Source organism: Gavia stellata, chromosome 30, assembly GCF_030936135.1.
Source record: "Gavia stellata isolate bGavSte3 chromosome 30, bGavSte3.hap2, whole genome shotgun sequence".
Taxonomy (NCBI): domain Eukaryota; kingdom Metazoa; phylum Chordata; class Aves; order Gaviiformes; family Gaviidae; genus Gavia; species Gavia stellata.
This window is the reverse complement of record NC_082623.1, coordinates 6,492,068-6,517,583: the sequence shown is the minus strand read 5'-3', so window position 1 is coordinate 6,517,583 and position 25,516 is coordinate 6,492,068. Positions and strand designations below refer to the sequence as shown.

Below are 25,516 nucleotides of genomic sequence, written 5' to 3'. Positions count from 1 at the left end.
CCATTTCAGCTTGCACTTTAATTATTTTATTTCTGCAGTAACAGTGACCAGACAGTGGTCACAAAGCCCAGGCACTGGTCACTGCCAGGGGCTGGAATCCAGTTTGTCCTTATTTGGGCTCCAGCATTGCATCTTTGATGGAGAGACCAATACAGCTTCCTCCTGATTAAGGTTTCTTCGAAACTTCGTGAAAAAATTGTAGAGGTTTAAACTGCTCTTCAAGTGTATTTCTACCCATCAGTGATAAATTCTAAGACTACTATTAAGCCTCTAAAAATGTGTCGTCTGTTTGCATGGACCACTGCCCAGCTTTTCAGGAGACTGGGCTAACTTACAAATTCCAGAAAATATTAAGATACTTCAAATCTTACTGGCAAAGCTGCAATAATCAGCTTGTGTGTATACACTGGATTTGACCACGTAGACCGATCTAAAGGTCAGGTTTGCATATGCAGTCTAGAGATTGCCTTAAAAATACTTTACTGTTTAGCGTGTGTCAGCCACAAGCAACCAAAACACCTACCGTTCCCACGCAACCGCGGCTAATTAAACGCCTGTTTTAACAGAGATTTTTTGAATGAAAAGCCCCACTTACCATATGGCCACTTATTAATACTACGTTGTTTATCAGTTTAAATAGAGCCCCTACAGCAATGAGTATCCATGTAATGAGTACCTAAGTACAGTTAACGACGGATGTATTTTAGCACTGTAAAGTAGAACTGTACCTTTTGAAACGTTTCCAGGGCAAATTTTAAGGCTTGATAGGAACCTGAATAGCAGCAAGTTAATGTACAGAATTAACTTAAAATAGAGAAAAAGTAACAGTTTCATTACTTTTTATAATGAAATGATGTTATTTAATAGGGTACTTGATCCTTCAATATTTATCTCAGTCCCTTAATGCTGCTTCCTGCAACCTGGGGGCAGAGAGGGGTGGAAACAATTTTCTTTTTATAAAAAAAATTGAAATTTTCTTCTACGTGAAGATTTTAACTGAAGGAATATTCAAAAACGTTATTAACACTTCAGTGCTGGAGCCTGAAGGGCATCACAGTGAGAACTCTGAGAACAGGGGGGTCGAGAACTGAACCGCTGGCAGATCTGACCTCTGTACTGGGCGTTCCCTAAAGTTTTTAAATCCTCCTGAATCTGCCAGGCTTAAAAAGGCAGAACTACTTTGACAATTCATCCTGGAATTTCCTTTATGGAAAATAAAAGGTGACACTAACCCCTAAAGGAAATAACTCTGATAGTTTAAATCAGTTTTATACGAGCCATTTCAGTATTTATAGGTCAAGCTTGATTACAACCAAAATAGATCATTATACAGCTGTCTTTAAACAAGAACAACAAAAAACCCCAGGGGCAGTCGAACTCCTGTGTTTAACTCACAAGGAAGGGAGGACGCATCCTACAGCAGCCAACAAGGTGAGCACCGCTGGCATCAGCCAGCTCTTCCCCTCCACCTCATGAACAGTATTCAAACAGGAAAAAAAAAGTCGTCTTTTTTTAATGTGTCTTTAAAATGATAACATGTAAGGCAATAGGAAAAAAATCTCTCCCATATTAGTATGCAAATTTGGTAAGCATATGGCCTGGAGACAGACAGTTCTGCACTCTGAGCAAGACCTCAGAACACACTTAATTTGAAAGTTAATTGCCATTATCCGCAATTTCTGTGCTTTCCATTTTGGTCAGGACATCTTTCCATAGAAGTTAAAACTCCCATTCAACTGTTCTAGAGTAACTCTACAAATACAACATCAGCCATACAAATGCATGGGCACTACCACCACTGGTTTGAAAACAGATTTAGGAACTTTTTTAAACTTCTGCCCACACAGATGCAGTTAATATGAACTTGGCATGAAAAGGACAATAGAAGACCTTTCAGCCTCCCAGCTCTGAAGACATGTCTTAGTTTTTCTGACACCTGCCAACGGCATGCTCAGCCACTTACCGCCCCACTCAAGCTTGCTTAGTGCTAAATTGACTTGTGCTTGCTATTGTGTTTATGGTGAGGGTTTAGAGCAAACAGTTCATTTAACAGACAGAGCCTGCAAAGTACTGAAATTACAGAATAAAGGAGAAGACTCACTTTCTCAGAATGATACCAGAGGAAAGGGCCCTGGAGCATTAAAACATCTGTTTGATCATTTTAAATGAGATTCCTGAAAAAGCTTTACTCTAAATCTGAGTGCATTCTAGTGATCAATATGCCAATGCAGCATATTCACAAAAGAAGACAAAGGCGTAATAATATTGTAATCCCTGTGACTTTGTAAGTGATCTGATGAGTTAAAAGCCCTAAATGAATGAATATTTCATGAGAAAGGCTGTCTGGAACCATTTCAGTCTGTATCTTTAATCTTACCGTTATTTTCAACTACAATTAGTGTTATGATCCAAAGCAGAAAGCAACAATTGGCTAAATTTCTTTTAGCTTCATCTGTATTTATTTCATAAATCCATCAAGATTTCTGTTCTTCAGGCCCAATACCCAGTAACGGCTACCCAGTACAGCACTAACACATCAAATCCCAGGGTAAGGCAAGATGTGCTGGAATGGGACTACTTATGCAAAAAGGAGAATTGCGCCAGAAATAACCTTACCCAGTGAACTATGATTTACTTTAAACTATCACGTGGTAGGTGGCATATAAAAAGATATTATTCTGCATGTCAGCTGTCTAATGAAAGTTTTCCTCTTCTTAGCAGCCCCTCCCTACAACTTCGAGTTTATTTGCATCAGAGAAAATAGTATTACATAAAATGCAACATAAAAGGCACTGCAGCCAATACATCCAGCCAAACCGCTCCTCCCACATACTCGCTGCTTTCCAGAGTAAGGGTCTATTTCCAACTAACGTGTTAAAAATGTGAGAGATGCCCAATTCCATACAGATTATTCACTTGGACAAAAACTAATAGCGGTCTTACTTCTAGAAGCACGGAGCGCTCACAACTACAGCCACAGCCAGCTACAGCCATAGATGCTCAGATCTTTTAAAGAGCAGATTTCATAGCTATGAGTTCATATGCAATACCCTAATTTAAATATGACAAATTCAAATTTTTTCAGTATTAGAACACTCCAGAACACAACATCATTGGATCCAACAAATATTTCAACAAAAACCCCCAAACATTCCAGCCAGCATTGAATTTGCAGTTCTAGCCACTCACAAGTGAAATGCAACTGTCTGTTCTTCTGTAATGCTCCAGCAAGCAGCAGTTATGCAATGCAACTGATTGACAAACATGTTGTGTGCTACCAGTTGCAGTGCATTTCCAAAAAGCAGGTTTTTGCAGCAACTTTTGACAGGGCAACAATTACCTATTACAGAAATGCTTGTCCTACTCCTTACGTGAGTGTATGAAGCACCAGCGCAGCATGTATTTTTGATTGCCTCATTTAAGCGATTAATAAAGATCTGTTTCAGCCATAACGCAGCCACTGCTGTGGACCTATCCAGACCTCTTGTTTCACTGCCCCAGATGGATTTAAATACTTTCCATCTTATCAATATTCAAAATAAATAGCAAGCCATAATGACTCAGGCCACCTGCTCAACAGGACTGCTATTGCCTGGCTCCCCATATTTTAAGTTAAACAAAGCGAAAAGAGTGGGAAAGCCAAGCCAACCACCTGCAGCTGTGGGCTGTAAGCAGCCCTGGAGTTTCTTTTTTTGCTCTTTGTCCTATGTTACCTGCTTCTTCCCCGTTATAAAAGCCCTGTGGAGGGTCAGACTTTCCCCCCAGATAAAGGATTTTCCTCCTCAAAAGAAAACAAACAGCAGTTTTCAAAACATACTAAGGTCTGCTTTTGTCAGCATGTGGATTTCTCAATCAAAAAAATTAAATATGCGCTTTCACCTAGGTTCATGTCAAGCCACTACAGCTGCACTGAGGAAGTGCCTGTTCAGGTATAGCAGGTCTTTCCCAACACCCAGCACCCAATACCTGCTGGACCACTCGCAGCGCGGAGCAGTAACACACATCAAAACGTCGTCTTCATGTGGCCACATTCACATTCACGCAGAGCTACCCTACCTGCTTCAGCCAGCTGACGCGGTGAGAAAAGAGCTCTTTGTTATGCCCTGTGGACTACTGTCACAGGAGAAACAGAAACAACGCAGTTTAAAATCTCATCTTTAACTAGAGGTACTGGCTACTGCAACGTTGTGAGCGCAACCTGCAAATACAGAAGTTATAAAACCCAAAATGATTGGTGATCCAAAGTAGGGAAGGTTTCTGGTGTCCCATTTCTTCCCACACACACCTCAAAGGATCTTCCCACAGCAGATGAATGCAATTTAAGCTTAAACACACCATTTCTGATTAGGAATGTAACACTCAGTGCCTCCTCCTTGAACACCACCCATCTTCCCACAGCCTCTTCATTTTAATATCGTTAAAAGGACTACTTTAGACAAGCTTAATTATTGCAGTATTTGCAAGGGGAGAAGTGATCGCTCAGTAACTAGTTTCTGTCCCATTCAGAGCTTTGGAGATCAAAACTTGTTTCATACCAAACCTGGAAGTGAAATGGCATCAGTAGGTCTAGCACCAGAACAAAATGCTTCAGCATAAATACCAGGTACCGAGAGCTGAGCAGGTATGTGCTGTGTCCTGACTGATGCTCTGCTGTCACTAGTGTCTACAGAGCTTCCCCCTGCACTCCCCTTTTGTCAGAAGACGGGAGCTCAGAAAACAGGCAATCATTAACAAAATTATCACTACCACAAGAAAGTACAGGTATCTTCTAATAATGAGCCATTTATCTCCGTATGGTTTCAGTCAGCCAGCAGACATGTAAACCCAACTCACAGATGATGTCTTAAGTCACCAGCACAACAAGCAAAGCCAACTGAAAAACAAACAGCGAAGACGCTAAATTTGTTGCAACAGAAAGGCAGCTTGATATAAATCCCGTCAATGCAGGCTGTTCCTTGCAAATAACAATCCGTTAGCACTGAGGACAGAGAGCAAATATTCACCTATTTATCCACCATCCAGAAACAGTCGCAGGTCCTGTTCTTTCCAGATGTAACAGGCAAAGCAGACAGCCACCATGTTACCTCTGCTACAGTCCCAGCACAAGACCGACAGAAGGACGCTGCCTAAGTCAGACATAGGCAGGAACTGCAGTTTCTTGTTCTCTTGGCAACTCCTTCCCTCTATCAGCAGTGGTACTTGCACAACCACACAATGAGTCAGAGCAAGAAATGATCTGGTTGACAACTACATATACGTTTTTGGGACTAGCTCTGTTTTCAGCTAGCTAAGCTCCCTGAGTTACCTCAACATCTCAGAGTGCAAGTGTCAGAGCACGGGGGACACTGGGGCATGCGACTGCATTTAGTGACCATGAAACCACCGCCTGAAGCTCTGGCCACTGGAGCTCTCACCGCATCTCACCCACTCTACCAGGTAATACAACCGTGCCACGTAAACACGATGAAACAGAGGGTAATTCAGATTGCAATGGATCTCCAAAGGTCTCTGCTACAACCCCCTGCTCCAAACAGGGCTGGCTTCAAAGTCAGACCAGGTCACTCAAGACCTTGCCCAGTCAAGTTCTGCGTATCTCCAGTGAGACTCCAAAGGGTCCTGAACGGCCTGTTCCAGTGCTTAACCGCTCCCACAGGAACAGTCTGTCCTTGCTTTAACTGAAATTTCCCTTGCTGCCACTTGTCGTCATGGCCTCTTGTCCCTTCAGCGTGCAGCGTTGTCTTTCCCTTGCCGCGACAGGCTCCAAGAGATAGGCAGGGCCAGTCACTCGGCGAGACGTCTGCGGATGCTGGGGTAAAACCAAACTCACACCGTGAGGTTTCAGAACCTACAGTGCTCATCCACGAACTGCTTTTGTCAAACATTCTCAATTTCCTTTGCTTTTAACAATACAGGGTAAACAGGTCTTAGCAGGCATGAAACAATTACTTTATATGTCATACCACATGTAATTTGAAAAATCACTTTTTTTGCACATGGACAACACTATCTATGGAAACAAAAGTTACCTACTCTGCCCTCTTAGGACCATCACCCACAGCAAGTCCACTCTGACCTTGGAGGATGCTTTTTCAGGGCCTGCTCTGACACCTGAGCAAAAGCCAATCAACTCAAAGCACACTCAGCTGGAGCCTCAGAGCTACATTAAAGCCATTTTACCTTGTAGTTGCTTTCAACCCTCGTGATACTCCATGAAATATAACTAAACCACCATTTTTTATATACTATAACCATGTTTCTCCTAAAAATCCTACATTAGTGGATCAAATGCTGTGTTGAATGCCAGATTTACTAGCTACACAGCAACCTTAAGAAGCGTATTATTTGGATTTTTAAAAAACTCCAAGGTATGGCTAGGAAAACCAGCATTTACTCTAAAATCTTCTCTATTTTAGAAATCAAAAGCTACCATGCATTCTGCAGTTTCTTTAAGTATAAATCAAGAAATCTTAAGGAGAAAGAAAAAAACTAGATGCATCTAAGGAATCTATATTACTTCTTATGATACAGGATTGTTTTCCAGAGCATCAGTCAGGAGGAACATCTGGCTCAACTTCACCCTGTTTATGTAATATCACGCTATGGAGTTCAAACCCTTGATTTGTTTTCTGGTCCCTGCGCGACCCAACCCTAAAGATGCCAACTCCTCAGAGAGGCAGCTCCATCCTCTGACACCCGGGAGCCCACAGGCAGGGACACACACAGAGGCAGGAAAACACCAGCGCGGGGGGCACTTGGAGCAGAACCGGTCACCAAGCTAAGACCTGGGCATGACAGCCTCATGCCAAGTCACTTAGAACACAGCCTTGTCTCAAACACAAATCTAAACTACATTTTGTTTGGACTATCAAAGACTATTTAAATAAACTCTCATTCCTGCAACAACTTTCCTAGGCGGTATAGGACTTTTAGGGAAGAAAGCTAAAAGCAACACTGAAATACAGAATTAATGTCATATGGCTAGATACTATTTTTTCAACATGGAAGTTGCAAGTATATATGCAAGCTAATCAAAGGTTATTTCTATTTCAACTATTTATATAAAAAGTGTACCCACAGATACTTTACATTAGGTAATTTTTTTTTATATCCTTCTTACTCAGAAGTTATTAACGGAAGTATATATTCTTCACAGTTATTTTAATCCTTTCTCTTCTGGTATATTATTTCAACAGTTCTTCATTTAACCAACACGGATTTTTTTTCATTCTAATATTAGTGTTGGAGACACTAAATGCAGTGCTTGCTTCCAAGTGTTCCTGAATGCTCAACAATAAAAAGTCAACAACGGGAAAGCGAAGGAGTTAAATCTATGACTTGCCTAAGACCTCTAATCTTATTATTCATCCTCTGCCGTTGTACAACCTACTACTACTTCTAACTGTACGGCTTTAAAAAAAGAAAAGTCAACCATTCTGGGAAATGTGTTACCCATAAAAATTGTGCCTCCCTTCCTGGACTAACTAATGCAATCTATTGCTTGTATATGTAGGTTTGAAACAAATTCATCTTCACAACTTTATGCTCTATTTAACCATTTCCATTAACTGAAATATACTGAACTTGATTATATTTGGAACACTAGCAGTGGGAAGCATATTGTGTTTTCAGTCTGCCAAATAACAGCCATGAGCTAAACCAGCTGTAGTCTCCTTCCAACCTATGCTTCAGGAACTAAAAGCTAGGCCCTCCTTTGTCCTCTCCGTACCTGTGACGCTAGGATATAATCCAAGGAGAGGTGAACTTTTTAGGACATTGATTTATACCCAGAGAGCAGTCTAGGAACCCGAATAATCTCAAATCCTGGCTGCCACCAGACTTCAGTACTGCAGCAAGTAAAATAAAACACCTCACACAAGTTTTATCATCTGAACAAGACAGACTGGATCAAACAAGATAGCTCAGCAAGATTAACTTTTCTTTCCAACTTTCTAATATCCTTACTTATCTCTGCCATTAGGTGTCACATTTCCAGATCAGAAGCTTTTGCAGAGTGTGAACACAAATGCCTAAGTAAAAATTTGACACTGGGATTTATGAGCACCCCTTTAAAAAGATGCTTTCATTAAAATTCTGTTCAATTTCCTATTACCTATTAAGTAAAAGAGTAAAAGCAAATCAATAACTACTTCAGAGCTCAGCATAAAATGAATTCAGGCTGTAGTCTAACCACCATCCCCACTATCTCCTCTTAAAAATAAAAAAAAAACCAAAAAACAAAAAAACCCACCTCAAATCAAGGCAAAAAAAAAAAAAATCCAAACACAACCCCAGGACTTGACCAAGTTTTAAAAGTTAGGTCTCTCTTGAATCTGCTTCTGCAGAATTAAACACACAAAGCTACCAAAAGTGCTTGATGTATAACATTACTCTGGCTCATCAGAAATTAAAAGAAAGCGATAAAACAGGAAGTCTCCCACATTATCCTAAAAACCCCTTTTCATCGGGATCCCCAGCCAGAGCAGCGCTCTGCTGAACTGATCTCAGCAAGGTTGAAAGTAACAGTGGACCAAGGGGAATGATGAATTTCAAACAGCTACAAGTTTAAATACAAAGAGTAAAGATTTGAACTTTAGGTATGTTCAAAAGATTCACTTCCTTTTCTCTAGTATAAAGAGATAACATGTTCCTGTTCTCGGAATATTAGAATTCCTCTTCAAGATTACTTTTTTGAAAGCCTCTGTAAAGTTGCACAGAAGCAATCTGTTCTCTAAATACTAAGTACGAGTTCAAAGTGCCACCAAGTACACTGTGCACGTGGATGGTATAAGAAAAAACACTGCAATATATAGTACAAACAAATGTTTAGAGTTGTTTGTGCCTCAGACTATGATTCAATATACAATTCCAACTTTTATGGTAGAGTATGCCCACATGTTACACTACTGCTATCCAATTACATCGCAGTTTTTTTAAGACCAGTCCTCAGACTGGATGAACAGCCACGAAATGTATCACAAATAGTCTATGCCTGTATATTTGCAGCTTATGGTTTCAAATATAAACCGTTTTGGTAAACTGCGTAAACATTAGTCTCCAAATAAAAGCATTAACATATCACTGGCATTATACTGTGCTAGCAATTTAGTCCATTTGGCACGCAGTCCTCTCAAAACCTTCAGCAAAGCTACTTACCCTAAAAACGGCCACACCAGAGCCAGGACATGTGATGACAGACACCGCGCTTAGTTCCTTTGAGTCTTCAGAACTGCAACTCTTGGGTCTGCCGGCACCAGCTGGGCCTACTACGTGCCATCAAGGTTTCTTTTGCACCGTACGCGGTCCCTTGATCCGACCAGCGACACCCTTCCAGGCTACTCTCCTACGTTTGCAAAGGCCATAAGAAGTATCTGCTTTTACGAAGTGTAACTCACTTTGCTGTGGACGATCTTAGCCTGACAGAACACAAACACTCCTCTCCTCCTGGTGCGTAGCAAATACTGCGCACGAAAACAGATTATTTTTAGAAGCAGTGTATGTGAGCACAGCACTTCCTGTCGACTCCACCTTGAGGAACGACATACGTATTCTCATTCTCATTTCCAAAACTAGGATTTCACAACTTCTGCTACCCGGCACAAGAGAGAGAAGGAAGGGACAATGTGCTGAGAACTGCAAGTGACAGTTTCCCAGTTTCTAACTTGGCATTAAAAACTTTTGGTGGAATATGTTGTCAGTCTTCAGGCAATCGCGTCAATAAATCGACGGCATTTTTTCTGTCACGATGATGAACAGAACATTAAATGTTTTTATTTATTACACTGATCTTTACCATAGCAACAGGATGTGAACATGGCATTCCCAGCGTAATGAAGTCACTATAGCAACGTGCTAATGATGTCAGAATAATCAGACAGCATTTCATACTTGGGACATGGTGAACTACACCGCTTCTATAAATTAAAAAAGTTGCCGATATCACAAAGGCAAGGGAGCTGCATCTAAAACTTCCCTTGAAGTTGCCTCATTTCGGGTAGCTTCTCATTAAAGGCACAGAACTTTGACTGCTAATGCACTACCTTGTTTCTCCATGGCTTCATCCGTTACTGCCTAAAAGTCTCACAAATTCCCACATTTAAAACCCTTTCAGAATCTGAGGGATCTGCTAGCACCAGTGAGAGTGAATGACATACTGTTTCAGTAAGAGAAAGCAATGACAAAAATCACAACAGTGAAACACTTCACGGCAGACAGCGACTCTCAACTAAACAGCCGGTTCCTCAGTTTAACTCTTCAAATAATCTGGTGTCTCTTTTTATGTGGAGCAATTCTACTAACTCAGAATTACAAAAGCAACAGAAATTATAGAGTGCTGATATAATACTCTGAAGGCAGACAGGCATTTTTAAGTCAAACAACTATTTCAAGAAATATTATCTCCCTCGTTAAGCTACTGAAGGGAAAAAACCCACAGTTTTCATGGTTTGCCCTTCCTGTTTGCAGCTCTTTCCAAGCTGTGAGCAAAGCAAAACCCAAGAGCCAATTCCAGTTCTGTGTCAGTTGGTATCAACTCGGTGTGTCCAAACCCCAACCCTCCCACCGAGAAAGCTTCAGAGAAATCCTTGCACGAAAACCACTCGTATTGTAGCTCCAGTATCCTAGCAAAGACACTCATTAACAAAAAGTATCTAAACGCAAAAGTTTCCCTACACAGAGATCAGTTTCTCTTTAAACTGCCTCTAAAGCGACTGAGGGAAGCGCAAGAAACCATTTCAGAGCTGAAGCGGTCTAAGACAACTGGTCCCTGGGCTGGGAGGACAAGGGCGGACCAGCGCGTTGCTCCGCACGCCTCGCGAGGGGCTGCTCAGCGCCCACTTCGAGCGCCAAGCCGTCCCCTTGGCCTGGCTCGTCCCACCTGCCTCCGGCCCAGACCCCCGGCCCAGACCCCCGGCCCACCCTCTGGGGCAGAGAAGCGGGGCCGCGGGCGAAGAATGGCCCTCGCCCTGCCGTCGCCTGGCCCAGCCCGCCCGAACGCCGCCCTCCCGCGCCCCTCCGGCCTCGCCCTCCGTTTACCTCCAGTGGTCTTCGGGGACGACAGCGCGAGAGCTTTTTGCGCCCCTTTACATCTCGGGGAACAGCGAGACGGCACGCGCTCCCCTCGAGCCCGGGACGCCCGGCGCACACCTGACTATACGAAACACCAAAAGAATTTTGGTTATTTCCCGAGGCACCGCGACACCCTTCGCTGCGCCGAGGGCCAACCGGCCCCGCCTCGGCCCCGGCAGCCTCCCGGCGCCTGGCCGCCTTCCCTCGCCCGGAGCCCCGCCGCCCTCGCCGCCTTCCCTCGCCCGGAGCCCCGCCGCCCTCGCCGGGGGCCGGCGGCCGCGGCACAGCCGCACAAGATGGATGTCCAGCCCGCGCCCGGCGCCCGCCGGGGACGGGGCAGCCCCACCACCGCCGCGGGACGGGCGGCCCGGCAGCGGGGAGCTCCGCGCCGCCCCGGCCGGGGCCCAGCGCGGGCAGCCCCTCCCGCCCCGCCGCGGCCAGGGCCGGGGAGAAGCCGCCTCCCCCTCGCTGCCGGCTGGGCTTCGCCGCGCCCCCGGGGAGGGAGCGCTCAGCCCGTCCCCGCCGACACCGCCTCGCTCCCCGGCCCCGCGCCGCCGGACCCCCCGCCGCCCCCTCGGCCCGCGCCCCCGGGCCGTCCCCCCGACCCGCTCGCTCCCGCCCCGGGACGCGGCCCCGCGGCCTCGCCGCGGCCAGGCCCCAGCGGGGGCGCCCGGAGCCGGCCCGCCACCGCCCGCGGGGCCCCGCCGCGCCCGTTCCCGTTCCCGCTCCCTCCCCCCGCGGCCGGCGCCGCCGCCCCGCTCACCCGCCGCCTTCCGGGCCGCCCGCCGCCTCCCGCCGCTCGGCTCGGGGCTCGGCTGCTGTGCGCGGCGGCGGCGCCGCGTCCGCTCCGCCCTCACCGGCCGCGGCCTGGGGAGGAGCCAGCGGGGCGGGCCGGGCCGGGCGGGGGCGCGGAGCCGGCGCGGCGGGAGGGGACGTGACCGGGGAAGGCCCGCGAAAAGTTCCGGGCGGCGGCGGCGCCTGCGGGCCCGGGCAGGTGCGGGGACCCGTCCCCGTGCCGGGACCCGTCCCCGCTGGGCCCCCGGCTCGCCGCCCGCCGTCCTCCCCCCGCCCCGGGCGAAGGTCACCCGCGAGGGGCGTCCCGGCTCCGCCACAGGGGCCATGGCGGCAGCTGGGCCTCGGGCTCCGCTCGCTCGGCCACCGGCCCAGCGGCTCCGGGGGCCCCCCCGGCCTGCCCGGGCACCGGCTGCTCACGCCCCCGGCGAGACCAGCGGAGGCCGCGGAGGGCAGATGGAAGCGGGCCAAGCCCTGGCACCGGGTGACGGCAAATAGAGCCGGGGCCGAGCAGATCATGGGGCGTTTCCTTATCGGGGGGAAGGCGTTGGCAGCGGTGCGGGGCGCGATGCCTGCCCGGGGACGGGACTCGAGCGGCAGCTTCGAGGCCGCCGTGCTCATCGCTGCTGGGGGGCGCGGGCCCTCCCCTGCACGGAGCTGCATCATCTCGTCACCGTCCAACTGAAAGTGTTTCCTGAAACACAGCACTTCATCATAATGTGATTTTTTTTTCTTAAAGTATAAAGAATTGTAACATTGGTAATAAAATATACCTGTAATGAAGGAGAAACAGATGGAATGCAGAAAGAGGAAATGTATATGCACATATATCCTGATGCTGGTTTTATGTCACTCGGGTGTTTGCGTGACAGCAGCCGTGCAGAAAGGAGCAGGTCAGAAGTTCACCATAGTCACGGCACAGGGTCTTGTGATCTGTTAGATTGCTTCCCTAGTCCTAACAAACTATAATCCAGCTATAAAATACATACTCCAGAAAAGCTAATGTCAGTAGTTAATAGATATCAGTAAAATCTTTTGAAATTTTTTTTCTGGTTAAAAGTGTATAAATGAGGCATGAAGAGCTGCAATTGCTTCCACCATTTGAATGCCTAGCTCTCCATGAGCGTTACTTAAAATGCAGAGGGGTATCTCACGTTCGCAAGCACAGCATTGCCTCCTTACCTAACCGGGGACAGGGCGAGGACTGCAGCCACCGTCCCTGGGGACGCTCAAGGTGAGGCTGCAGACAAAGGGCTCGAGGTAGCAGCATCGCTCTGCAGCGGGCAGCGAAGCGGGTGCCCTCCCCAGCACCCTGCTCTCTTCACTTGCAAAACTTCAGGGACAGGAGCAGGAGATTTGTTGAAGTCTGAGGCTGGAGCAATAATATTTTTGCATTCACGCTGCCTTTCATCCAGAACTCCAACAAAAATGCTAAACATTACTTGTCTGGTTTAACAGATGAGGAAATTAAGTCAGAGAGATTAAATGACTTATCCAAAATCCCTAGCAAGTCAGCAGCCAGGAGACAAACACAGCTCAGAGTCCCCACTCTCATCCTCCACTCTAATTGAGAGAGAACCGTGCTCTAGTTCTCCCACTCGCAGTCTTTGTGCACGCAGTAGAAATACACAGCACAGAATTTTGCTTCCAGGTACAGCTCTGCTGATACTGATCTATAAATCCCTGTTCTTTATGGCCCAAGTCCTGGCGAGGTATCTCCTTCCCTGGGGACCACCGTGCTGGAAGCGAGCAGGTGAATCACTGTTTCTTAATCTGAATAGCTGGAGGCAGGCTCATCGCAGCAGAGGGATTTCCACATTTTCTCTCTGCCAGCCTCAGCAGCAGGGCTCCGTCCTCCCCTCGCAGTGGGGCAGTCGGTGTGGCAGCATTGTCTGCCTTTGAGGATGCTTAATGCTGGTGGCTGAGCAACTTGTTTCCTCTGAATACAAACATTATCGTGAAATCTGTGAACTTAGGAAATTACTAGCTCTATGTTAAAAACATGAGGCTGTATCTGGAAAACATGCAGAGACAAAATATCAGTAATTGCAGCTTTTAAAACAGCAGTTAAGTCAGCAAAAACAATTCATTCCTGTGGATAGAAGCTGCACAAGGAGGCTCTTATGTCCTTTAAAAGGCTCAATATACATGGAGGTATATGAACATTTTGCAAGGCTTTACTCAAGGTTTCCTTTAAAATTAAAGGTTTAATAAACTCTGTCCCAGATATCAATGCATCTGCAGCTTTTCCCACTCAGCATTACTGACTGAAGAACTTTATAGCATCCAATGAATCAAACACTTATCTATTTCAGGGGTTGTGGACCATCTTCTAAGTTTCAAAACAATAAGGGTCCAGGCACACTCAGGGCCTGACTCAGCAAGACAAAGCATTTAGTGTCTGTTCTGGGAAGGTTGGCTTCTTTCAGTTTTCTGCAGGTTTGAATGGAAGCTGATAACATTTATCGCTGAGTCAGACTTTGCAAGTACGTAAAATGAGATCTGGATGAATGTGAACCTGGTTACAAAATGATTAGAAGAGAAGGAGAAAGGGGTCCACGTTCAGCTGCAATCAGAGGGACTTTTCCTACTGAGTTCAACAGGGAATAAATCTGGATCTTCGCTTCTCCCAGCCCTACGTGCTGCCCTTCTCCTTTAGCAGAGGGATGCGGCCCGACGGACAGACTGCCGGTGCTGGAGCCTGTGCCACTGCTGTGCTGCTGCACCTTATCTCTTGTGCAATGGGGGATTGCTCGTCAGCAAATTCAGCCTGTCAACAGGGTGTTAAATCCTGTGTCCACACCTTGTCTCTCCCTCACTGCATTTTCCAATTTATAACAAATCCTACTATTTCAGGGACACCTACAGTGTTACTGACATCACTTACACCTGCTTGAAGGGGGTAAAACCTGCTGACATCCCCAAACAGTGGATTTCTACTCCACACAACCTCAGCAACAACATAGGGTTTATCAGGCAGAGAGAATCGAGTCTCTCGATCTCGTCACATACAGGATACAACCTGGTATGTCCTGGACACTGCCCAAGATACCCAGTGGCCCTTAACATTGCAGTTTTATAAAAAATATTGTCATTTATCACAACCTTTCTATTTATATAAAACACAAGTTGCCACAAGAATGTCTTTTCTGACCTCGCCAATCTAAACCCATTGATATTGTTGAATTACGCCAGCATTTCACTCCCCTTTTCGCGGCATGTGGCAGCAGTGGAAGACTGAAGGGAAAACACTTATCCCCAGCACCCGCAGTAGGATTGCAAATCTGTGCCTGGCTTTGCAGCCGAGTCGCAGGGGTTGCACTGAGACTTACACAGACAAATGAAAATGAATCATAATCCCCCAGGTCTTTTTTATTCCAAAACAATTGCCCAATTGGATAAATTATCACAAGTTCAGCTGATGCAAATATCTAGCTAATGCCCATTTGCTGATTTAATGAAATCCAGAAACAATTTGCAATGGCATAATGAACTTGGATTCCTGGCTGATAGAATCACAGGACTAGAGAGCAGAACTCAGCTCGGTAACACACATCAACAGCACATTTAAATGAAAGTATTTGACACCGTACAGGCTAATAACACATCATTATTGCTCTAGTCGTTAAAAATAAAGGTGCTGACTGCATGGTGATTGTGTCCTGATTGTCTCAACTTAAAACTGCACAAAAAAGAAACTAGTCCTCTCTAAACTTGCAATAATAGGGTTTTTTAAAGTATAGTCATGGAAGAAATAGGAAAAAAATACTCATTACAAAGAGCTCAACATGAGCTTTTGAAGTGCAAACACAATATTTTCTTTACAGATGAGACTGCAGTGTATCATTAGGAATAATGACTTAATGGTGTTATTAACAGTGCACACCCACACCACCGACACTGTACTGAGAGCGGCTCCGGTGGCTGGTAACGTGGCTGCAGGGGTCACTGAGCACACCCTTCACCTCACCGCCCCGACGCGGTGCTCCTGAGGGTGCGGAGTCCTTGCCAGGGGCCGGCCCGTAAAGGATCACTGAACACACACCGGCATCCGACAGGTTCTGTGGAGGCAGGTGAGCTGCAAAGCCATGAGCCGGTCACCAGACAGGACCAGACTGCTCTGCAGAAAACACCATCCCTCTCCAGACTGCAGCAGACCTATTTTTTCCATGCCCACTGTCTGGCTGGGTGAAGCTGCCGGATAATTAGGCAGATGAGCTGGGAGGTGTGGAAGCTGGGGAGGGAGGGCTGGTCCCAACCAGTGCTCCACAAAAGGCCTAGCAGGTTTCCAAAGGGAAAGCCTGGGCTGGCTTTTCCGTCAGCTACAACGCCGGGGCAGCAGTGCTGCTGCCGTTCTCTCCCGACTCAGCCAGTATCATTAAAGTTGCCTGAAAACACAGGAAAGGCTGAACCCTAACGGGTAGCTGCAAATGCTAAGGTACTTTCCAGGGTTGAGCCTTAAAGATGATGTCCCCAGCTGCGAGCACAGGGTCTGCAGAAGGGATGAGGAGGCAGGAGCAGTGCTCCCTTTGTCAGAAGCATCAGCAAGCCTGGGCTTTCCTCCTCTGACTTCCACTGGTCTCTCCAACAGGGACATAGGATGGAGGCTTCTTATGCAGCTTCCTGAACGTTACCCCAGCTTGCAAGCATGCCAGAAAATCCCAGTGTCAGTCTGGTGTCTGCTCTCTGCGATTCTGCAGAGTAGGGAGAAAGGCAGAGGCTGATACGGGTTTCTGGTTCAAGGGTTTTGTAAATAAATGTCATCGGAGGCTGTGAAACTTGCTGGGGAAGAAAGCACAAATCACACTTCCCGCTGCTCAGGTATGGCAGGGAACTGCTTATTACCATAGAGGGTTTCCCATTTTTTAGTCTAATGGCAACATAATGGGCTGCTTTTACTCCTTGCTTTCTACAAGCAAGAATTTACTTGTCCAAAGCTGTAGCAGCCTGGCATTTACTACCAGAGGAGACTGTTGGCAAGGAAATGACCCTGAAAGCTAACCCAGGAGCTGAGACATTAGCCTGTGTACCTCTCTTGTCTTTAATCACAGGTGTTGGTTGTGGAGCTATATTTGAATTAGTCTTCCAAGCAATCTTATCCATGCATCTCCCCACTACACAGCCGGTCTATTCATGGCAGAGAGCTGCTACCGAGCAGTTTGCTGTGTCTATTTTTGGATGGGAGAGGTGATTTTGTCTTTCAGAAGCTGGGACACACAATGGGAGATGGTCCCAGCCTGGGGTGGGATCTCACCCAGCAGCAGCTCATACCTACCTAAAACATTTGGCCAAGCAGAAACACAGGAGTGAATCAGAGGGTGATGGGGAGGTCTGTATAATTTTTATGGCAGCAGCCTGGAAGCCCAGAAGGAAACAGCCCTCCCCACACAGCTCTATGCATGCACCACTTTCACTTGGAAAGTCCGCTCTCCTCTGGTAAGGAAATTGGGGGCTGCATTGCCTGCAGTTCCTTTACCCTGGGACCTTCTCCAGCTACTGATGTTTCATCCCTCCTCCCAGCCCACTTGTAAACATGGGTGTCTGGAAGGGGGAAACACTGGAGCAGTCCCACCCTGCTACCACGCAGAAAGCTGCCTGCCTTTTGCTTGTGCCAGCCAGTGAAAGTGAAAACAACAACAAAATATCTTACTCATCCATGAAAAGGAAAGTTACTTACCCCAGGCGAGGACCATACAAGGCCACGCAGTGCACTCCAGGATTCACTCACATAACGGTAGCTGATGAGAACTGAGCACATCGAGACACGCTTTTGTAGGTTACTTGACAAATCCTCCGACAAGCGTGCCTGGCAGGTCTGGCTAGCGTCTCCACGCAGAGACCCACATAGCACAGCCCTGGGCCTGATTCTGCCCTCGCTTAGCCCACACACAATTTGTGAAGTGGCTTGATCAAAGCTGCTGGAGTTCCAGGAGACAAAGCCCAAGGTGAGGAGACTGGAGCTCCCAGACCCCTCAAAGCAACGGCCAGGAGAGGCACCGTCTCAAGCACAAAAGGCTGGGACAGCAGAATCCAAAATGAGCAAGAACAAGTGTTATTCTTTCAGCTGACAAACTGTGCTCGCTGCTCAAAGGCAGCTGCAACCACATACCTTTTGCCATTACCCAACTTCTTCCTGTACAGCACTTGGGAGGCAAGCACTCGGTGCGGCAGCCCGGTACAAAACCTCCTCCTCCCCAGGCAGTTCCCAGCTGCTTTCACCTGTTTCTAGGACAGGGGCAGCTTCCATTTTCCTACTTCTATTTGGTAAAATTCAGGCAGTATAGGGAAGGGGCAGGAAGTATGGGGAAAAAGAAAAAATTAAAATGAAAATTTAATTTTAAGGTTTTAAGTACTAGAGGAAGTCAGAGACATTTCTTTGACTTTGTAGGTATGCTGGTAACCACACACAATGAGGCAAATATTGCCTTGCGATTAAATGGGAGAAAGTCTAATCCAACAAGTGCTTGCTCCCATGTTTCCCTTCATGGGTTTCAAACACCTGTTACATGCCTGGCAGGAACCACAAGTCTTCAGCCAGTCCTTCTTCCACCCATACCAGTTACCCCAGGCCAGCAGCACAACCAGCAACCAGTCAGGCCAGGCACAGGGTTCCAGGACAGGGCTTATAAAGACATCAGTGAGTTAATAACGAACTCAGCTGTACCTGGGTAAGAGATGCATGTCTCCAGTTAGTGCTGCTCTGCTGTCCTAAGTGGACCTAATCATCCCATAGCCTTGGAGACCCTCCAGCAATCTCTTACTCCTCCCGCTTTCAGGAGTTAGGGGAGCTCGTCTTGGAACAGCTGTTTCAGGAGAGGCTGTTTCGCAGCTCTTTCTGTTAGTTGCACCACTATAATTACGATTACAGTAACACTTAGCCTTACGATAGCACTCTTCATTTTCTGATTGCTTACTGAATGCAAGCTAATAATACTGGCTTTATGCCTCTTGCTCAGGAAAAAGTAGGTGTTTTCCCACAGAAAGGCCATTATTTTATGTTAACAGTAAAGCAAACACTGAATAAGAGGGCGCACAAGGCACCTGTGTCTCCTCACAGCCTGTGCTGAAAAGAAAATGTTCCCCTCCAAGTACAGTAGACCTTGGTCTTTTGGGGCAGCAGCAGCGTATCGCAGTCACCATCCAACCCGCCACGCAGCCGTGACCTTCTCTCTGAAATCAGCTGTTGCCTCCTCACCAGATCATGAGTAATTTCCACTCCAGTTATGACTCAGTTGACTGGAAACTTTGCCTGAGTAAGGACTGGATGTCTTGTTCGGGGTTCTGCAACCCTCATGGGGTTTCTCCCCGCGTGGCCCATGGGTTGGCAGATCAGTGCTGCCGCTGGCTCGCGAGGGCTGGCAGGGTCACGCTGCGGTGCCCGGACACCTGCGGCAGCGCACGCTGATCTGCCTTTCTGCAGCTAAACATTACGGAAAGCAGTAAACTCTTCAAAAGATGAGCCATCGTGTCTGTCGCTAGCGAGCAGCATGCATGCCTGCATCGCCAGCAGAGAAGCAGCCCAATTACATCCTAGAAACATTTGGGGGTGCTTTGATTTTCAACACTTTCCTCTGTTGCCCTTTGAAAAGAAAATGTTTGTATAAATAACAGCAGATGCACTTTAAAATAGCTCATCTCCCAGCCACTGTTTAGCAATAGAAATGAGCAAAGATAAAACAGTTGCATATGATGTGAGAAACGCAACAGATGGTTTGCACGGAGAAGCAGGCCAGCCTGCGCTGTCTGTGTCAGCGCGAGTGGACTCGGTCGCTCTCTGCCTGCACAGATTGCAGCACCCAGGGCTGTGGCAGCTCCCTCCTAGGATGCAGCACCAGCAGAAACGTGCTTTTAGTGCTGCAGATTTTTTGCGTGCTTGTTTCAGCATTAATGAGAGCATCTGTGCATGAGGTCCTGGCTCGATAGAGCGAGCTATGGTGCATACGCAGGCAGAGCCCAGCAAGTGCATGCGGGGCCCTTTGCTGTGGCTCTGCCCCAAGCGCTGCCCCGGGGCAGCCTCGGGGGCCCCGGCTGCGGGCGTCCCTTCGTCCTGCTGCGCGGCAAGTGCTGTCCCCCCGTCCTGAGCACTCCGGGCGAAGCACAGCCAGCCCAGGGCTGCAGCTGCAGCCTTCCCTGCTCCCTTCGCTGGTCACCCATGCTTGGGTTTGCAAAACTAGTAACTGAGGCCAGAAGGTGGGCAATGGAGCATTTCCTAAAAGCACCGTTTGGAAATAATTTCCATATTACAAGGAAGCGTGTAATGACTCTGCAGTCCCACTGATGCAGGACTGTTTTAATGGCTGTGTCTGAGAAGGGAAGCTTTACCTCAGGTCAGGCACTGCTTTGTGACCAGCTGCACGGAACAGCAGCTCATCTCCCTGCATACACATGCAAAATCTTCAAGATCTTTTCCTTCAGCTCTCAGGCCTTCAAAACAAATGCAGCCATTTATTCTCGTACACAGTGCTTTGCTTTCCTTCTCTATTTGCCACCAAAACCTCTTGCTTTCCAAAAGCGTGCCCACCTGGATATGACAAACTCTTGTAGGTGAACGTGGTGATGGTATGGGTGTAGGACTGACGCGGTGAAGATTAAGATCTCATGGACTGAAGCTGTATCGGCATTTATGCCAGACAATGCCAGGTATTGGAAAAAAAGCTGAACCCACTGACCCCACAGCACGCAGCCCAGCAATGACCTTGGCAGTGTGGGGGCAAACAGCCGGGTTTTGGGTCACCTAGTTTCTTGGCTTCCCACTAAAACGGACGGGTGGACGTCGGACTGAGCCCCGCTCCAGCTGGCAGGCAGTGCCAGCGAGGAGCAAGTCACCGGCGTTGTACCTGCTTGGTGGGGAGGGCTGGACCGAAGCTGTGCTCCCAGGGCTGTTTTCCCAAGGAAGAAGCGTGCAGGGGGTGAGGGGATTTATCTGCCAGGAGATCTCACCTTTACTCAAAACAGCCAGGAAGCCTCCCAAGAAGTGCTGTCCCATTTGATATACCAGAATGTGTACCGAGCTCGTGGGGTGACTGGAGCCGGTTCTTAGAGTTACCTTAACAACAGAAAACTCCACTTGTATTTCCAGAGTTACAGAAACCGCAAGATATCAGACCATTTAATCACTTGTTTTACTGCCTGTTCTGTATGTTGTGGTGAGGTGCCGCATACCAGACTGACGACCTCTCACTGATGGCTGCTGTCACCACCGCGCGTTGCTGCCGGGGCACGTCCCTGGGAGGGAGCCAGGGCTCCCCGGCAGCTCCTCTGCTCATCTGCTCCGCTCTGTGCCCTCTGTCCTGCAGCAGCGAGCAGCGGGGCGGCTCAGCTGAGGCTCCAGCCCCTCCACGCCACCCTGTGCGTGGAGCCTGCCTGCCTGCCGGGCTGGCGGGAGCTGGGGACCTGCCCTCCGTGGCCTCCCTGTCGCTCCGACCGGGATCTTCCAGGCACGCTGCTGCAACCGCTTCGACGCCAGCGGGACAGCAGCAGCTCTTTGGAGCTGGCTCTGCTGGGGCCTGGTCACTTCTGCTGCTCCACCAGGAGCCTTCCCAACTGGCAGGTGTCCTGGCAGCCCGCACACGGGGTTTTTCCATTGAGGTTTGATGCAGAATGAGAATGACTAATATCTTGCAACTGCTAAGAACTGTCCTCAGTGTGGTTCTTCCAGTGTCCCCACGTCTCCTCTGTGCACGGTGACTTGTGCTGTGACCTGCAAATCCCTGCAGAGCAAGCCTCCGTGCTGCCTGCCCACTGCCACCACCCTGTCAGATCTGTGATGCTTTTGGCTGAGCGCTGCTGGTGGCAAGGACATCAGTTACGGAGGACAACAGGCTGGTTTGGGCCTGGAGCCCCTGGTTTGGAGCTGCTGCTTCTCCAAACCCAGCCAATGCTCCCCCAGCACTGGCGACACAGCCTGTGGTCCCAACCCCACAGCCTCTATGCCAGTGAGGAGGAGGACAGGAGCTTCCCGCTCGCCTGGCCACGGGCAAGCCCGCAGCAGGTAGAGCTGCCTCGGAGAGCTGGCACGCAGGGATGGAGCGGGTCCAGCGCTCCTTCCCAAAGGCAGTGTGGTGGGATGGCGATGCAGAGCCGCGGCCGTGTTGCCTCTGCGCCGGCGGATCCGCGCTCTGCCAGGAGGGCTGGGAGGGATGTTTTTCTTGGGCCATGAGCGAGCGAGCGGTGCCAGCAGCAAACTTCATGACCCCGAAGCGAGGTGAGTGCCACTCCCTCAGACTCATCTCTCCTACATCTCGCAGAGCAGTGGCTGCTTCGTCACCATCGTCACCTGCTCCGAGCTGAGCTCCCATGCCATCCCGTCTGGGTAGCATATAGGGGCAGTGGGTGCCCTCCAGCCCCCCCATCCTGAGCAACCAGAGGGGCCGAGGTGGGCTCTGCTTGCAGACACTGGGATCACCTCCTCCTAGCGATGCCCACGGCTGCTTGTCTGGTGAGAACCGATCCACCTTGTACAGTAATGCATGCGGCTGGTGCTGCTTTTTCCTTCCCGGTGGGCAGGAATCAGGAGCTGGCTGCGGGTCTGCGGGGGCCACTGGGGCCCAGCACTGACCATGGCACTGGGTCCTGGTCCACACTTCAAACTGGGTGTGAAAACATAGGAGAGAAGAGCTAGCAGACTTCCATCTGCCCTGAAAATCTTCTCTTGGGTTGAGAGTTGCAAAGACTAGAATGGCTCTAAGGGGCGTTAAAAATGAGCTAATTGCAGTTTCGAAATATCCACCCGGGCAAATGGTTTTGGATGGCAGAACAGCACATGAGAGCTGGAGGCAGAAGGACTCATAGCAAAAGCGAGATGCAGCCCTTTGACAGGGTGGACCAGCAGCTCTTGGGTGATGCCAGCGAGAGCTGTGGCTTCTCCACCCTTTAAAACACAAAGACTGACCCACTCCCTCAAAGATGTGCCACAGCACGGCCGGGCTGGACCCACGGGGCGCCAGGCAGGGCAGCGAGCTCCCCGGCCTAACAAAGCTGGGTCCGCAGCACGTACGTTTGCAGCAAGGGCCTCCGAATGACATCTCTGAGCCTCTGCTCCCTGGGATGGCAGAACCTCCCAGGCTGCAGCTCAAGGTGGCCATAAATCGCCCATTTGTCAGTGGCCTTGCTATTTTGACAGCCGATTACAATGTTTGCCTTGGGTAACCAAGGAACCCAAAACGCTGCAGTTCATCCCTGCGCAGCGTTATCTGCTGCAGACCCTTGGCCGCGTGCTCGTCAGGGCTGCCCTGAAGATCCTTCCTGCCTTAATGGCTACAGAGCACGGCATGAGGCCATGCCGATGCCAGGCAGGCAAGGGGGACGGGATTTCCTCCGCAAATTAAACTTCCACGAGATTAGGAAATCAAACACTCGCCAACGTGCAGCAAACAGCTTCGTAAAGGGGCAGCGCTTGGCAATGGGTCTGACTGCTCCGGGTGCAGCTCTTCTCCCCGCTCAGCCCAGCACTGAGTTTTGGAGACGAGGACCAGTTCGAGAGATGCGGCAGCCGTCCCTCCTGGAGGCGGCACATGCTCGCAGCTGGGGCCGGGGCGATGCAAGCCCACACTGCCCGGACTCCATCCTGCTGCCTAATAACGGCAGTTTTCTATATATATAAACCTATGTGTGTGTGTGTATATATCCGTGTCCAAGCCAGCTCTTAGCTCAGGTGCCCTCCTCGTGCCCTGCTCCACAGGTCCCACTCCTGCTGGCGCGGTCCCCGTCAGGCCGTGGGCTCCCCCCGCTCCATCCCCGCACGGAAACCCTGAGTGAGCGCGATTTGCATTTCCCGTCTGCCAAATGAGCAAAGCCCAACTCAGCAGTTTCACCCCCCCACCGCCCCACACGCTTGAAGCGGAGCGGAAACGGCGAGGAGCTGAGGAGATGGAAACTCTAATGCTTTATCTCACCGTGCTTCCAGACGTGCATTTCCCATATTTCTTCCTCAGCAAAAAACTGTAGTGGCTGTGCTATCCAATCTCCCATAAATACAGCCATCCCGTCACCTCGCAGCTCCTTCTGGGGCTCTGAGGTGCTGTAAAGCTGCACAAAATAGGTACTAAATCTTATTCTCAGGCCAGTAATAAATGTTGTGTTATTATTTAGCCAGCAACACGCGCAGTTTAAATTCCCTTCCACTGTGGAGTAAGCGTGTTGTGATCCCTCCAGCACTAACCTATCTTACAGGCAAACTCCAGATACGTCATTATGAGACTCCAAAACCGTGTATTGGGGCAAGTGTTTAAGAACAATTTATTTCCACAAAAATCAGGGCAGCAATCTTGGCGATGAGTGTTATTAGAAAAGATGAGTTTTCTACTCCAATGAGAGATCTGTGTGTGTTTTGCTGCAAAGAGACAGTAAAGAAAAATAAATCCCATTTTTTTTCCTAAGGAACCAAATAACATCTTTGAGCTAATTGTAGAACAAAAGAGGCCTCAATTTCTGCCACACATCATGGAACAGGCTGGATCCAAATATACATAAATTAAAAATAAAAAGGTATAAACAATGCTTCCTTCCTAAAGAGCCTCCCGGGTAAGCCTGGACCCTGACGGCCTCCGGAGTCTGCCTGCCTCCAGCTCATCTTCCTGTTCGCGGAGGCTGGTCCGGTGCGGAGCCGAGCTCCCAGGGAGGCTCCGGGCGCTTTCTACCCTCTCAGGACCACTTCCCTGGAAAACAGGTTGTTTCCAGTAGCATCTCTGATCAAACGAAGACCAAAAGTTTTTCCTTCCTTGCCGCCACCTTCGTTTGTGACTGTGCTTCATTTTCTGTCCCGGGAAGCCGTTGCTGCACGGCTGCGGGAGATGGGCGCTGCAGCCTCGTGCCTTCCCTGCTCCGAGCCGCACTGGCCTGATGGATCGCAAAACAGGACCGAATTTCCCAGCAGAGCCGGAGCCGGAGGGACCAGCGAGCGGGTGCTGCTGCTGCGGGAGCCTGCGGGGGGGCACCACGGGGGCTTGGGGGATGCGGGGAGCACCGGCCCCGCGGACGCCTCTGGAGCCATCGATCGGCTCCTTACACCTTCAGAAAGGGCCTGTGGGGTTTCATTTGTTCATTTTCATGGGAATTTCTGTTCCTCGGGGGAAAGCCTCTGCTTCCACCTCCAAGAGGATTACTGCAGCCACAGGACCAAATCCCTGTGTTCGTTACACCCATGTAAATCTAGAGTAAATCCTTTTAAGCCATTGGGGCCACTCTGGGCTTACCCAGACATAAATGGCCGTACTATAAATAAGACCTTGGTTTGATTAGAGAACTAAAGGCAGGAAAAAAGCACTTAAAAGATATCCAGGGGAAATACAAGCTCTCCCACCCCTCCAAGTAGTTACACTGACGATGATGAATTAGCCCATGAATTCCAGTCAGAGCCTGAGTCATGTTTCATAAATAAATTACACAAAGATATTCCCCATCCCGGAGTACTCGCCCATGGCAGGGAGTTTTCCACAAAACGTGACAGGTGAGAAGCCAGACCCGTGGGAAGGCGAGGGATGGAGCCAGGCGCACCTGGAGCCCACAGCCCTCGCCTCTGTGGCAACCAAATTCCTGCTGGTCCTCACCCAGGAATCCCCAGTTCCTGAGGCCGGCGACATCCTGCCGGGCTCCCTGCAGCTGCAGGGAGTCGGGTAAGGGGAACGCCCGGGGCAATAGAGGGGATGGAGAGAGCCGAAAT

At 49.0% G+C, this 25,516-nt stretch overlaps 1 protein-coding gene across 1 annotated transcript in view; it reads right to left on the bottom strand.

Annotated features, from left to right (window-relative positions):
* RAP1A (RAP1A, member of RAS oncogene family) overlaps positions 1-11,842 on the bottom strand; it is a 42,063-nt gene extending 30,221 nt beyond the window's left edge. Inside the window, exons 1-2 of the mRNA XM_059831333.1 lie at positions 11,828-11,842; positions 11,032-11,146 (exon numbers count right to left, since the gene is read on the bottom strand). The gene's annotated coding sequence lies outside the window, so the exon portion shown is untranslated. The remainder of the gene's footprint in view (positions 1-11,031; positions 11,147-11,827) is intronic.
* Positions 11,843-25,516: the final 13,674 nt, after the last annotated feature.